The sequence below is a fragment of the Chinchilla lanigera genome, unplaced genomic scaffold (assembly GCF_000276665.1).
Source record: "Chinchilla lanigera isolate Chin_1 unplaced genomic scaffold, ChiLan1.0 scaffold00133, whole genome shotgun sequence".
In the NCBI taxonomy this organism is placed as follows: domain Eukaryota; kingdom Metazoa; phylum Chordata; class Mammalia; order Rodentia; family Chinchillidae; genus Chinchilla; species Chinchilla lanigera.
This window is the reverse complement of record NW_004955534.1, coordinates 1,891,561-1,906,682: the sequence shown is the minus strand read 5'-3', so window position 1 is coordinate 1,906,682 and position 15,122 is coordinate 1,891,561.

The following is a 15,122-nucleotide window of genomic DNA, read 5'->3' as shown; positions in this document are numbered from 1 at the left end:
GGCGGGGGTGGCCCTGGCGGCGCCTGCGCGGGAGGCCCGGCGAGCTGGGGCTAGGACTGTGCAAGGGGTCCGGGCTGAACCTCCCCCGCGCGCGCCCACGCGTGGCAAGGCTGTGCCCAGAAGCAGGCTGACCGCCAACTGACCCTCACACCACTGAAACCGGGACGCTGGGCTGTGAGCACACATGTCTTGTAGTGCCCAGAAGGCAGAAGTGAAAACTGTCAAGTATCCAGGGAGGACAGTGCAGCAGTCCCAAATGAACCACTCTGAAGAGGTCACCCGTGCATCCTGGCAGCTGCGACCTACCTCGCCTCTTCACAGTGATAGCTGGGCCGGGCAAAGAGATACTCTGGAAGCCTCCACCCCACTGGGGCCCCACACCTTAAAATAAGCCTGATCCAGGCTTTCCCATAAAAAAAAAGTGTTCATCACTTTTCTAGTCGGCTGCCTGCTTCATTTCTCCTCTTCCCTACTGGAGTACAGAGTATTAACAAAGAGGAGGAATAACAGCTACAAATACAATAGTTTAACATTTTACTAAGAGACTACTATTGACCAAGCACTGAGCTATTGATTCTCATACCTACTCCACGAGGTGCGTACTGTTGTTATCTCCATTTTACAAGTGACAAAACTGAACATTAAAGATTAAGCAAGGTTATGAAATTCATAATTGGCAAAACAGAACACAGGATCCCAAGCAGTGTGATTCTCGTGTCCAAGCTCTTAACCACTACACTATACTGCTTCCATATTCTGGTGGGACTGCTTTTTCTAAGTCAGAATCCTCATTTTCTCTTGCACGTTCTGTCAGCATAGCCCCCAACAAAAACCCCAGTCAAGCCAGTTTTTCCCCTTGTGTGTCATTCTTTGTCTTTTTGACAGTTGCAGCCTCCGGCTACCTTCTTACACCTCCTCCTCTATTCCTGAAAAAATAATACGAGTTTCCTCTAAGTAACCAATTTAATAGGTTTGGGTGGGTTCTGTTTTTAAGGGAGTTTTGGGGTGAGTGTGGGAGCTCTACTTCTATGTGTTTCCTAGTATTTCTTCCTTTACCTACCAGTAAATTGGTCTAAGATCTCATCACTGCTATCTTCCTAGTTCAACTTCCATACACAGAAATTCTAGTACTGTGATAGATTTTAGGTAAGTTTGAGGTAACTGCCTACTCACGAACTTGCTAGAACTGAACCTAACACTGCATTTTCATGCTTTATCAAACTGGTGAAAAAGATAAGCTCCAAATACACATGAAATTTGCATTACTCCCACACACACACACACCTGAGGATTGAATCCCGGGCTTTCATTTAGAGCTACATTCCCAGCCCTTTAATTTTTTTTCTATTTTGAGACAAGATATCACTAAGTGACTAAATTGCTCAGGCTGGGCTTGAACTTTCTCTTGCCTCAGCTTTCTGGAGTGCTGAGATTACACACTTACACCACCACACCCAGCTGCATTATTCTCTTTTACCCTTGAGTGGTAACCCAATTTGCCTTTGCTAACAATAATGTATTCTCTGGCTTCTCTGCTGTGCTTATTCAGTAAATGTTGTATACCTACCTCACACGCTCAGGGTCTATTAGGAAAAATCACCTATCACAGAAATTTACAAACTTACCATGATGAGTTTAAAGCAATCAAAAATCTGGCACATAGGTTAAAATAAACACAAACTGAGTTGAAATATGTCCAAATCACGGCTTCACCCTTGCTATAAATAGGTTTAAGTGAAGTTACTTTATAATAAATTTCTCTAATAGAAACGACAGGAAAGTGTGTGTGGCCCTCACAGTCTTTACCCATACAAGGAGAAAGTCCTCCAGAGTTTGTAGCAAAAAAGTATTGGTTTGGGGACAATTATAAAAACTCCATTTTTGCTAGGAGTAAGATATTACAAATATGTATACTGTACTCGTTCAACAGGAACTCTGCTCTTGGGGTTAGGATGCTTTTGCTGAACAGTTAATCTAGTGGATAGAGCACTGGATGTGGAGTCAGAAAACGTTTCTGTTCTGTGTGATATAGATTGAGCCCCATCTTCCTGGGTATATTTTCATAAATTTTGAGTAGAAATAATAATAATAACACTGGCCTGACAAAATCCATTTAGAGTTTGAAAACTATACTATGTAATGTGTTACTATATGTTATGGTCAACTTGAGGAGTCTAGAGGCTTGGCTAAGTGACTCAGCAGTACTACATTCTGGGGTGAAAAGGACACGCTCTCACCACTCTGGGATGTTGTTCATTGTGTCAGTGGGAGAAGTTTGAAGGTTAACTGTGTGACTGAGCAGAGCAGGTCCTTAGGTTATATCATCCTGAGCCTGTGCAGGAGGAGGGCGGGGAGATGGTGTGAGTGCTGCATGCCCCCTGCGTGGGGGGAGCCTGCTTACAACACAAGAGAGGGAAAGAGGCTTGTCCCCCTTTTTTGCTCTTAATGCTTTTGCTGTCTTGTGCCATCTTGAAGTATTGCCCCTGTGCCCTGCCACCGTGCCTTGGAGCCAGCTGATTACAGACTGAAACCTCCACAAACTGTAAGCTAAATAAACCTTTCCTTCCTTGATTCTGGGCATTGGGTAGTTTGTCTCAGCAACGAGAGAAAAGTAACCAAGACAGAATTTGGTATCAGAGGAGTGGGGTCCTTGCTGTGACTGTACCTGACCATGTGGTTCAAAAGCCTTTGGAAATGGCTTGTGGGAAGTGTTTGGAAAGGTTCGGAGTTGACGCCTGAAAGAGTAGAGCTTGAACGCCTTTGGCTGTTCTGCGTGGGAGATTCTGGTCATTTTGCATTTCTTAAAAACACTCATGTGATTCATTATTCAATGCAGCCATTTTTATACAGAATCCTCAAAATTCACAGCACTTCAAGTAGCATGGATAGAAGGGTCTTACTTACAGTATAAAGATAAATATGACTAAAAATGTGGATGACTTCTAACCTGAAAACAATAAAAAAAAAAAAAAACTGATTAGAGAAATAAGACCTAAATAAATGGAGACGTATATTCTAGTCACAGGACAGAAGCCTCAGTATCATTAAGGTATCAATGCTCCCCAAACTGATATATAGTTACAATGCAGCCCCAATCCAAATCCCACCAAGTTTTGTAGAAATTAAGGTAATTCTAAAATTCATGTGGTAATGCAAGCAACCTCAAACAACCAAAACAACTTTTAAAACGAACAACTTAGAGGGATTTAAATTTGACTGTAGAGACGTAATCAAGGCTGCAGGATTTATCAATGGAACAAAATAAGTCCATAAAATATGTATTATATGAGTGAATTTCAAAAAATTTTTGAAGCCAATTCAGTTTTTAAAGAAACTTCTATATTGTTTTCCATAAGGACTGTAATAATTTATGCTACCACGAATAACATTGTATGAGTTAATTTTTCTGCATATCCTCACAGATGGTTAATTATTTGTCTTTTCTATGACAGCCATTCAAACAAGTGTGATGTGATATCTACTTGTGGTTTTAATTTGCATTTTTCTGATGAGTAAGCATTTTTCATTTATCTATGTATTTGCCATTTATATCTCTTGAGAAATGTCTGTTCAGACCCTTTGCTCATAATATTAACCAATCCCACTTTGGGGTATGTAGCTAAAAGAATTTAAATTTGTATGTCAAAGAGATATTTGTATTTCTATGTTTATTACTACATTACTCACAGTAGCGAAGAATGAAAGCAATCTAAGCATTCATCATCAGGTGAATGGATAAAGAAAAAGTACATATACACAGCGGGGTACTATACAGCCCTCAAAAATAATTATGTCATTCATGACAAAATGGATGGAACAAGAGGACATTATGCAAAGTGAAGTAAGCCAGGGCAAAAATAATACTGTGTGAGCTCACATATGAGGAAAAAAAAACTTAACTTCATAGAAATAGAAATGAATTTACCAGAGCCTAACAGGGAGAGGAAGGGATGAAGAAAGCTAAGATGCTATTAAAAATACAAAGTTTTAGTTAGATTGGCAAAATAAGTTTTAGTGATCTATTCTATTGTGACCACAACTAGTGCTTTGAATATTCCAAATAGATCAAAACATTACATTGTACCTCATAAATATATGCAATTATTATTTATCAATTTTAAAAAATAAAAGATAACTCAGTGGAGAAACAATAACCCTTTTTCCACAAATGATATTGAAACAACCAGATATCTATGTGGACTAAGATCTATATCACATACCATCCAGAAAAATGAACTAAAAATGCATCATAGGCCTAAATTTAAATGCTGCAACTGTAAAATTGCCAGAAGGAAACTTAGGAAAAACTTTTGTGACTTTGGTTTAGATAAGGATTGATCAGGTATGAAACCAAAATCATGACTCACAAAATGAAATATTTATAAGTTGCACTTAACACAATTTTAAAGTTTTGCTCTATAACAAGCACAAATGAAAGAATAAAAAAATTTGAAAATATACTCAATCTTATTAGTTATTAAAATACAGATCAAAATCATAATAATAAAACACAACAGTATATTAGGACAGAACTTTTTAGAAAATCAATACATGTTTTGATAAGTAGCTAGAACTCTGTTATGGTTTGGGTCTAGATGTCCCCCCAAAACCTCATGCCTCCTGGGGGGTGGGTGATTTTTGAAGACAGCTTTTTAAACCTGAACCTTGTGTTTTCATGCTCTCATCTCAGGAAACAGAGTTACAGTATTTCCAACTCACTTTATGAACATCCTGGGCCTGTGTAAGAGGAGGGCATGGAGATGGTGTGAGTGCTGCACCTGCTCTAGGTTGGTAGCCTGAATAGAATATAAGGGAGGAAAAGAGGTTTGCTTTCCCACACCTGGCTCTTGTAGCTTTCTGCTATCTTCTGCCACCATGAACGGTTGCCTCCCAGCATTGCCACCCTGCCTTGGAGCCAGCTAAATATGTACTGAAACCTCAACAAACTGTGAGCTAAATAAACCTTTCCTCCTTTAACTTTGAGTGTCACAAACTACATACTACTTCTACATAAAAGAAAAAAATACTATAATCACTTTGGAGAATAATTTGGCAGTTCCTTAAAAAGTTACACCATTCCACCCCTAGATATTTACCCAGGAGAAAAGAAAACATGTTTCCATACAAACACTTACGTGTGAATATTCTCAGCAAAAGCATTTGTTGCTAGCTACAAATAGAAGCAATGTAAATGTCCACCAACACATAAATTGATAAACTGGTACGTGCATGCACAACAATACTACTCAGCAATAAAATGGAATGAATATACTACAATGTTCAATTGGAAGCTCTCTGATTGCCCCTTTTGATATTGATAAACTGGTACGTGCATGCACAACAATACTACTCAGCAATAAAATGGAATGAATATACTACAACAGTATACACACAGTGACTTGGAAGAGGCTAAAAATAATTATTCTGAATGAAGGATGCCACAAAACAGGTACATATTGTTTTATGCCATTTATGTAAAACTTTAGAAAATGAATCTATAGTGATAGAAAGCAGATAGTCAGTGCCTGTAATGAGAATTGGGGTGGGGGGTCAGAAAGGACTATAGGATACAAGGAACCATTTAGGGGTGGCAAGTATGTTCCTTATTGTTTTACAGTAGTGATTTCAAAAGTGTACAAATACACATATACTACAATTGTATACTTTAAATGTGTGTGGTTTATTGTATGTCGCTTATACCTTAATAAAGCTGTTAAAAATCAGTTGTGTGCCTTGACAAACTTCAGTTTGTCTATTCTATTCTCTTTTTATTGATAAGATACAAAGACAGATGCACAGTCAAGGCTAAGAAATGGTTTGAACAGGGACCAAAATGCTGGCAGAACTATCTCCACTTCATTTCTACATGTAACCAGAGAATCTATTTCACTACTGGATTACAGATTGGCCTTTTATGATTTGCAAGGTGAAGGATAGGACTTGGTCACAAATGTTTGAATTATATCTTCTCCATGCAAGAGAACAGCTAGAATCTGGTTGGGATATCTAAAGAGCTATTCAATGTTCAATTGGAAGCTCTCTGATTGCCCCTTTTGATATGAGGTACTTACTTTCTGGCCTGAATGAAATATAAACTAGATACTGAAAGTCTTAGCCTAGTCATTAAGCATCAAGAATTTCGGAAAATGTCCAAGTGTGTAGTCAAGTGATAGAGCATCTGTCTGGTGTACATGATGGTCCTGGGTTTGACAGTAGCATTCCAAAGAAGAATACAAGAGAGAGAAAGAGACAGAGAGAGAGAGACAGAGACAGAGACAGTGACAGAGACAGAGACCCAGAGAGAGAGAGTCAGAGACAGAGATAGACACAGAGAGAGAGAGACAGAGAGAGACAGAGAGACAGAGACAGAGACAGAGAAATGGGGGGAGGGAGGGAGAGAGAGGACTCACGAGGAAGAGAAAGAGACTGTTTCTTAAGTCACTTTTGGAGTTTCATGTATCTCCAAGGGGCTATTTAATTAGCCTACTAAAATGAAACTAACACATAGCTAAAGTTTTACAGCATTTGTTTAAACAATTTATTTAAAAAGTCAGCATTAGTATCACCTAAAAATAACATGCTTAAAGCTATATTTGTCATATTCCCTTTTTCCAAATCAGTGTCCCCTTTCTGTTAATAAATGATACCATTATTCTCCCTCTCATATAAGCTTGGAACATCATTTTCACAACCATTAAACAAATACTTATTGAATGTCTTTCATGTGGAAAAGCAGTCTTAAACTTTAGAAAAGACGTGAAGAAATATAAGATCTGCTCTCAAAAATTAAGAAATCAAAACAATTAAATCCCTTTGGGAAAGTATATCAAAATACAAGTAACCACTACACTAGCTATGAGTGTGGTATAAGCAATAGGAATTCATATACACAGAGATACACACAGATTAATCATATAATTAACTTAGGAATAAACTTGCAATGATACATGAGAATTATATTTGAAAGACACTCACGAGATGTTATAATACAGTAGATATCACATACACACACACAGAGAATAATTTAGAAACCTATAATAACAGTAACAGTGGTTATCTCTTGGTACATTGGATTAAAAACATTCTTCTTTTTCTTTTTTATGAAAAAATAAAAAGAATTTCATAAAAATAATAAGCTAATATGATATTTATTAAACTGTGTATCATTATTTTCACAGAAGTTTCTCAGAATACAAGACATACACCAAGAAGATTCGTAAAAACAATAAACATAACAAAAATCTTTCTTTGCAACAAACTATGATAAATTAGTAGTATAAATGAAACCAATTAGGATATATATTGAAACATTTTTAAAACAATAGAATTAGTAATTTGGGGAAAGATATGAACTTCTCCATATTTCCTGTTTATCTCTCTTTATTTTGCTATTTATTTGTTTTTCTCGTATGAGAGAAACCATGCAATATTTGAGCTTGTGTGTCTGGCTTATTTTACTTGGCTTTAGATTCTTAAATTGCATCCATTTACTTATAAATGCCTCAAATTTATCATTCTTTAAGGCAGCATAGTACTCCATTGTGTATAAATATCACATTTTCCTATCCATTCAACTCTTGATGGATATATGTGCTGTTTCCAAGATCTAGATATTATAAATTGTGCTGTTATAAACATGTGTATGCGTGTATCCTTGTAATATGTTGATTTTTAACTCTTTAGGGAAAATGCCTAAAAGGAGGATAGCTACATCAAATCGAATTTCTATTTTTACATTTTAGATGAATCTCCACACAGATTTCAATCCTGATTATACCAGTTTACATCCCGATCAATATATAATAGAGTTTCTTTTTTTCCCCACAAGCTTGCCAGTGTTTGTTATTGTTAGATTTTTTGATGATAGCCGTTCTTTCTGGGGTAAAGGGTATCTCAGTGTAATTTTAATTTGCATTTCTCTGATGGCCCTGGATAATGAGCAGTTTTTTCACATATTCATTAGCCACTTGTATATCTTCTTTTAAGAAATGTCCATTCATTTTCGTTGCCCAATTTTTTGTTGGGGGTCTAATGTTTTGAGGTTTTGTGTAGTCCTGATGGTAGTCCTCTGTCCAAAGAATAGCTGGTGAAAAAATTTATTCTGTAGATTGTCTTTTCACTCTGTTGCTTATTTTTGCTGTGCAGAAGCTTTTTAATTTGATATGATCCCATTTGTTGACTCTTGGTGTTATTTATTGTGCCATTGGGGTTCTGTTAAAAATGTTCTTGCCCATTCCTATGTCTTCAAGAGTTGTACCTATTTTATTTTCCAGTAGATTGTTTCTGTTTTAAAACTTGTATCTTTTATCCATGTTGTTTTTAGTTTAGAACATGATGAGATAGATGGGTCTAGACTCAATCTTCTTTATGGAGACATCCAACTTTCCCAGCACCATTTCTTAAAAAAGGTTTCTTTCTTCTAGTGTATGTTTTTGGCCTCTTTGTCGAAGATGAGATAGTTGTATATTTCTGGGGTTGTTTCTACTTCTATTCTGTCCCATTGATTCACATGCCTGTGATATTTTAATCACTGTAGCTTTATAAGATAACTTCAAGTTTGGGATTGTGGTGCCACTTGTTTTGCTTTTGTTACTCAGGATTGCTTTTGCTTTTCTGAATCTTTTCTGATTCCATATAAATTTTAGTATTGTTTTTTCTAGCTTTGTGAGAACATTGGTACTCTAGTTGGGATAAAATCTTTATATCAATTTTGGAAGTGTAGCCATTTTGATTATGTTGGCTCTGCCTAACGAAGAACTGAGATTTTTTTTTTTCCATTTTCAGATGTCCTCTTCAATTTCCTTTTTCAGTGTGCGGTAATTTTCATTTCAGAGGTCTTTCATTTCTTTAGTTAGATAGTACCTAAATATTTAATTTTTATGGTATTATGAATTGTATTGTTTTCTAATTTATTTTTCAGTGAGTTAATTATTAGTGTATAGAATTACTAATGATTTCTGTGCATTTATTTTGTATCCTGATAAACTGCTGAATTTCGTTATCAATTCTAGCTTTCTTTTGGTGCAATTTTCAGGTCTTGTAAATAAAGGATCATATTATTTGCAAATAATAGTAGTTTGACTTTGTTCTTTCCTATATCTATCTTTTTATTTCTTTCTCTTGCCTTATTGCTCTGGTTAATGTTTCAAGAACTGTGTTGAACAGGAGTGATAATAATGGACATCTTGTCTTTTTTGTCATGTTAGAGGGAAGGATTTCAGCTTTCCCCATTTAGACCAATATTGGCAGGAGGCTGATCATAAATGGCCTTTATGATGTTGTGATAAGGTCCTTCTATATCTATTTTTTTAGGGTTCTTATCATGAGTGGGTGTTGAATTTTGTCAAAGGCTTCTACTACATCTATTGAGGTGATCATGTGATGTTTTGTCTTTGTTTCTGTCTATGTGATATATTATGTTTATTGATTTGCATATGTTGAATCATCCTTGCATCCATGGGATGAGTCATACTTGGTCGTGGTATATGATCTTTTTGGTAATTTGCCACATTCTGTTTGCTAATATCTTATTAAGGATTTCTGCATCTATGTTCGTTAGTAAGATTGGCCTATAGTTCTCCTTTTGGGTTGGATCCTTGTCTTGTTTTGAGATCAGGATAATGTTAGCTTCTGAGAATGATGCTGAAAGTATTCTTTCTCTTTTAGTTTCATTTAAAAGTTTGAGAAGTATTGGTGTTAGATTATTCCCGCAGTTCTTGGAGAATTTGGCTGTGTATCCATCGGATCTTGGGCTTGTCCTAGTTGGAAGTTATATTTATTTTTCTTTATTACTCCTTCAATCTCATTGCCTGCTGTTGGGTTGTTCAAGTTTCTATGTCTTCTTGGTTCAATTTCAGTATTTCATATGTATCTAGGAATTTCTCCATTTCTTCTGAGTTCTACAATTCTTTGCCATGTATGGTTGCAAAGTAGTTTCTAATGCTTTTCTGGATTTAAGCAGATTCAATTGTGATTTCAACTTTTTCATTTCTAATTGAATTAGTTTGTGTCCTTTCTTTATTGGTAAGATTGGCTAAGGGGCTATTTTATTTATTCTTACAAAGAAACACCTCTTCAATTTATTGATTTTTTGTGTTGAATTTTAGTCTCTATTCCATTAATTTCTTCAAAAGTGTTTGATTCAACAGTGTATTTTAAATTTCTATATGTTTGCATAGTTTCTGTGGTTTCTTTTGTTATTGATTTCTAGTTTCATTGCATTGTGAGCGGATAATATGCATGCTAAAATTTTGATTCTTTTGTATTTACTTAGGCATGCTTTGTTAACTAGTATTTGGTCTAGTTTGGACAAAGTACCATATTCAGCCAAAAGGAACGTGTATTCTGTTGATGTTATGTGAAACACTCCATATGTATCTAATAAGTCCAGTTGTTTGAAGGTTTGGTTCAACTCTAATACTTTGTTATTGATTTTTTTGTTTAGTTGATCCTATTATTTGCAATAGTGGGGTATTGAGTTCACCCACTATAATTGTACTAGTGTTTATCTGATCTTTTATGTCCATTAGAGTTTTATGAAGGTGGGTGCACCATAGTTTGGTTCATATTTGTTTGTTTTGTTATCTCTTCCTGTTGAATTTAAAAAAAATACAATGACCTTCTTTGTCTCTATTAATCAGCTTTGGCTTGACTTCTACTGTGTCAGAAAATAAGATAGCTGCTCCTCATTTTTAGGTTTCTGTTGCATAGAATATTGATTTGTTTCTTCAGTTTTTAGTTTATGAATTACATTTTATGTTAAATGTATATTTTTATATGCAGCATATCATTGGATATTGTTTCTTGGTCCATTTTGCTAATCTGTGTCTTTTGATTGGTGAGTTAAGCTCATTTTCATTGGCAGTTATAAATGATATGTATTGACTTATACTGGTCATTGTGTTAATTTCCTGTTGTTCTTTTTCTTTCCCTTCTATATAACAGCTAGTTCTATCTAATGGATTCATTTTACTTGACCTTTTAGCATTGTTAGCTTGTCTCCTTCTAGGATATCCTTGAGAATTTTTCAAGTATTGGTTGGTTGGTCATGAATTTCTTTAGATTTTCTTTATTGTGGATGTATCTTATTTCTCCATGAATTTTTTTTTTTTGAGATAGGGTCTTGCTATGTAGTGAAGGTTAGTCTTGAACTCCCTGTGTAGCCCAGGTTGGCCTCAAACTCAGAGCTATCCTCCTGCCTCAGCCTCCTGAGTGCTGGGATTACAGATATGTGCCACCATGCCCAACCTTATCCATCAGTTTTGAAAGATAGTTTTGTAGTGTATAACAGTCTGGGATAGAAGTTGTTTTCTTTAAAGGCTTGAAACACTTCATTTTTTGCCTTTAAGGTTTGGTTGAGAAATCTGTTATAATACTGATATGTTTTCTTTCAGGTGATTAATTTCTCTAGCAGTCTTTAAGATTCTGTTTTTATGTTGTATTTTTGGTATTTTATTTATAATGTGCCATGGAGTAGTTTTTGTCTGATCATGGATATTCAAGATCTATATGTTTCACTTATCTTTATGTTAAATTATTTTTCCAAGTCTGGAAAGTTTTCTGCTATTGCTTGTATAAACAGGTTTTTATGCCTTTTATGCTGCCTTCTGATTTTTCGTTAATTCCAGTTACTGTTATATTAGACCTCTTTGAGTCATCTAGAAGCTTTTGAAACAATTTTTCATGTTCCCTTTTGTTGTTTTTAAGGTATCTCTCATTAGTTGATCATTGATGTCAGCCTTGTCCTCTATTTCTGAGACTTTGTCTTTGCATTGGTTGCTTATGCTACTCATATTTTCAATCATATTTTTAATCTCCTGAATTTCTCTATGGATCTTCCTTATGGTCTCCCATTCTCTTCTATGCTGGGTGCTCATGTTTTACATCTCTTTCTTTAGCTCCACTTGCTGATTATTACCGTCTTCTCTAGATTTCTTGATAATTTGCTTCATTTCTGTTATTATGTGATTAGCTATATCATCTTTAAATTCACCAAACCCCTTGGAGAACTGTTTTACCTCCATTAGTATCCTTTCAGACATATCTTCTGTGTAGCTTCTGATCTCCTCTCCTGTCTGCTGTGAAGTTTATGATTTCCTCCCCTGTACGAATTTGCTCCCTGTATCAATTTTGGAGAAGCTGAGGGTTTTTTGTAAGCATTTTGTTGCCTTCCCTTCTTATGTTTGTCTTTGTTTCTTTGTTTGCTGTGCTAGGGCTTGCAAATTCTTTGCTCAGGGTGCTGTTCTTCAGGAGTGAGCCACAATATAGCTTATGACCACCTAGGCAATACAGGTATTGTCAGAGAGAGAAAACCATGTGCTGGCAACTACTTTGTTATCTTTCTGTGGTGATAACTTCAGCCCCCAAAATGGCAACAAATGTCAACTGGATATTGAGAAACCCTTAGAACCACTCATTAACAAAACAAAGTGGACTCTGTGACAACTAGAGCCCCTTATATTTACCCAGAGTAATACAGAACGCTGATTTCTTCTGGATATTGGCATGAGTTCCAGAATTCAAACACACCCCTAAGTTAAATTCCTTCTTCTTCAGATTACTGGTGATTACTCCCACCAATCCTATCTTTCTAGAACATAATGCCCTCCGTATGATTTTCTTGGTCTCCCAGAAGATATCAGGAGTTCCCTATTTAGCTCTCACTCTCCCCAAGATTAGCTCCCAATGCTGTCACTTACCCAGTTTCTGTGGAAGCTTATCACTTCGGTCCTGAAGCAAGACTCTCCTTCTTGACTGGAGAACTTACACGATTTACTTTGACAGTTACTACTGATAAGTATTGACTTATTCTTATCATTGCCTTAGTTTTCCATTGTTAATTATGGTCCTCTTCTACTTAACTGCTAACCCTACCTGATATATCCATTCTATTACACTTTTTGTCATTGTTAGCTTTATTGTTCTTTTTAGGACAGTGCTGATAGCTTGTGGCATGCCTATAATTTGTTTTGCTTTTAATACGACAGATGTTAATGTATGAGTTTTTTTTTTCTAAACTAAAATCTTAGTATTCAGATTTAATTGTAGTGCTGCTACTTTGTGATAAGTGAGTTTTTGGTTACAGTTTGGGCCCTCAGTCTCCACAAGGTTCACCATCACTGTTTTAGGGTATCCTTGAGAATTTTTTGGAGTGCTTGTTTGGTGGACACATATTTCTTCAGTGCTGTTTCTCATAAAAGTGTCTCATTTTTCTATCAATATTTGAATGATAGTTTTGCAGGATATGTAATCATGGGTTAGAAATTGTTTGCTTTAAGGGCTTGAAAATTTTCACTCCAAGCTCTCTGCCTTTTAGATTTGTGTTACAAAGTCTGCTGTAATTCTCGTGAATTTTCCTTTATAACTGACTAATTGCTATTCTCTAGCCACTTTTATGGTTCTGTTCTTGTGTGGGACTTTTGGGATTTTGACTATGATGTGTAACAGAGATATTCTTTTCTGATCATGGCTATTTTGGGTTCTATATGCCTCACTTATTTGTATGTTGAATTTTTTTACCTTATTTTGAAATTTTTTAGCTATCATTTCAGTAAACAGGCTTTTTATGCCATCTGTGTACAATCTTCTCATTTTTCACTAATTGCAATTAATCCTAGATTAGTCTTCTGTGCATCATCTAGGAGTTGTTGGATCCATTTTTCATGTTGGCTTGTGGTTTATAAGATATCACATTAATTAGTGACTGCCAACAGCCCTGTCTCCTAGTTCTGATACTCTAGACTCACATTAGTCAATTCTGCTGCCCATACTTTCAGTAGAATTTTTTAATTTCCTCAGTTTCTATTTGAAGCCCTTTTATGGACTCTAATCTTTTTCTATGCTGGTCATGTATGTTCTGCATTGTTTTGTTTAGACCTTCCATTTTTTATTAGTGTCTTCTTTAGACTTGCTGATGATTTTGTTTAATTGGCCCAATATCTTGTTACTTACATCTTCTGTGACCTTGCCAATTGCCTTATTGAACTGTTTTGATATCTCTTCTGATACCATCTTAAACAATGTAGTTGTGAGTATTTTGGTGTCCACTGTTTCAATGCCCCATAGATGAGTTTTAGGAAATTTGGAAGTTTTTAGAGGCACTTTTCTGGCTTATCTTCTCATAGTTTTTGTTTTTGTTTGTGGTTTTTTACATTGGGGTCATGGGTATATTGTAGTGGAAAGTTTCATTTTTAGTATGAAGACCTCTTTAGTTAATATCTACTTTCCAGTAGAGTCCTCTGGGCATGCCTAACTACTAACCTTTGCTTCTTTCCCAGAGTCTAACCACCTCTGTTTACTTGAGATTGGAGGTTGCAGTATATTTGACTTAATCCCCAGTTCTCCCAAAATTGACTACAGTATTTTCAATGACATCTAGTCAATCTAGATATTGGCATCTCAAGAAATTCCACTAATTGAAACAGCTATGACACTTTCACTATAGAAATTATATCAGCATCAATTATAGCATTAAATACAAATTGAATATTGACAAACCTTCAAGGCCAAAAACGTAGCAACCTTGCCCTTAGTAAAGAGATGCATAAATATAGGATGAATTCAAAAACAAACCACATATTGACCTATTATTGACCTAGGGTAAACATGGAAAAACTTTATATTTACTAACAATAGCAAAGTGTTTAAGAACAATAGTGTAAAGTAAGCTATTTACCTAGAGATTCATAAAGCTTAATATTTATAGTAGTAGACATGGAGGGAGAGGAAAACCAGAGGCTGAAAAAAGCAAACTTTGTAGAATTGACACACAGGATTTAAAAAGAAGAAGAGAAAAGTAAGAGAGAGGGTCTTATGAAGGAATGAAAGGAAGTTAATAGTGATAAAGAATAGTCTCTGGAAGGAGCACAAAAGAAAAAGAAGAAAAAAGATAAACAAAAACATGAGATTAATAGAAGAAAGAAGAGAAAAAGTTTTGGAAGGGAAAAAGACAAAAAGCAGAAAAAGAAATTAAAAGAAGAAATAAAAAGTGAGAGAAAAAACCCAAACTCCCAAGTACCCAATGCAGGTGAGCTAAAAATAATACAAAATATGAAAATTCAAACAATGATTGAGTCAAAGAAAAAAAAATACTATGTTATTGAATGAGTGGTTTCTTTACACAA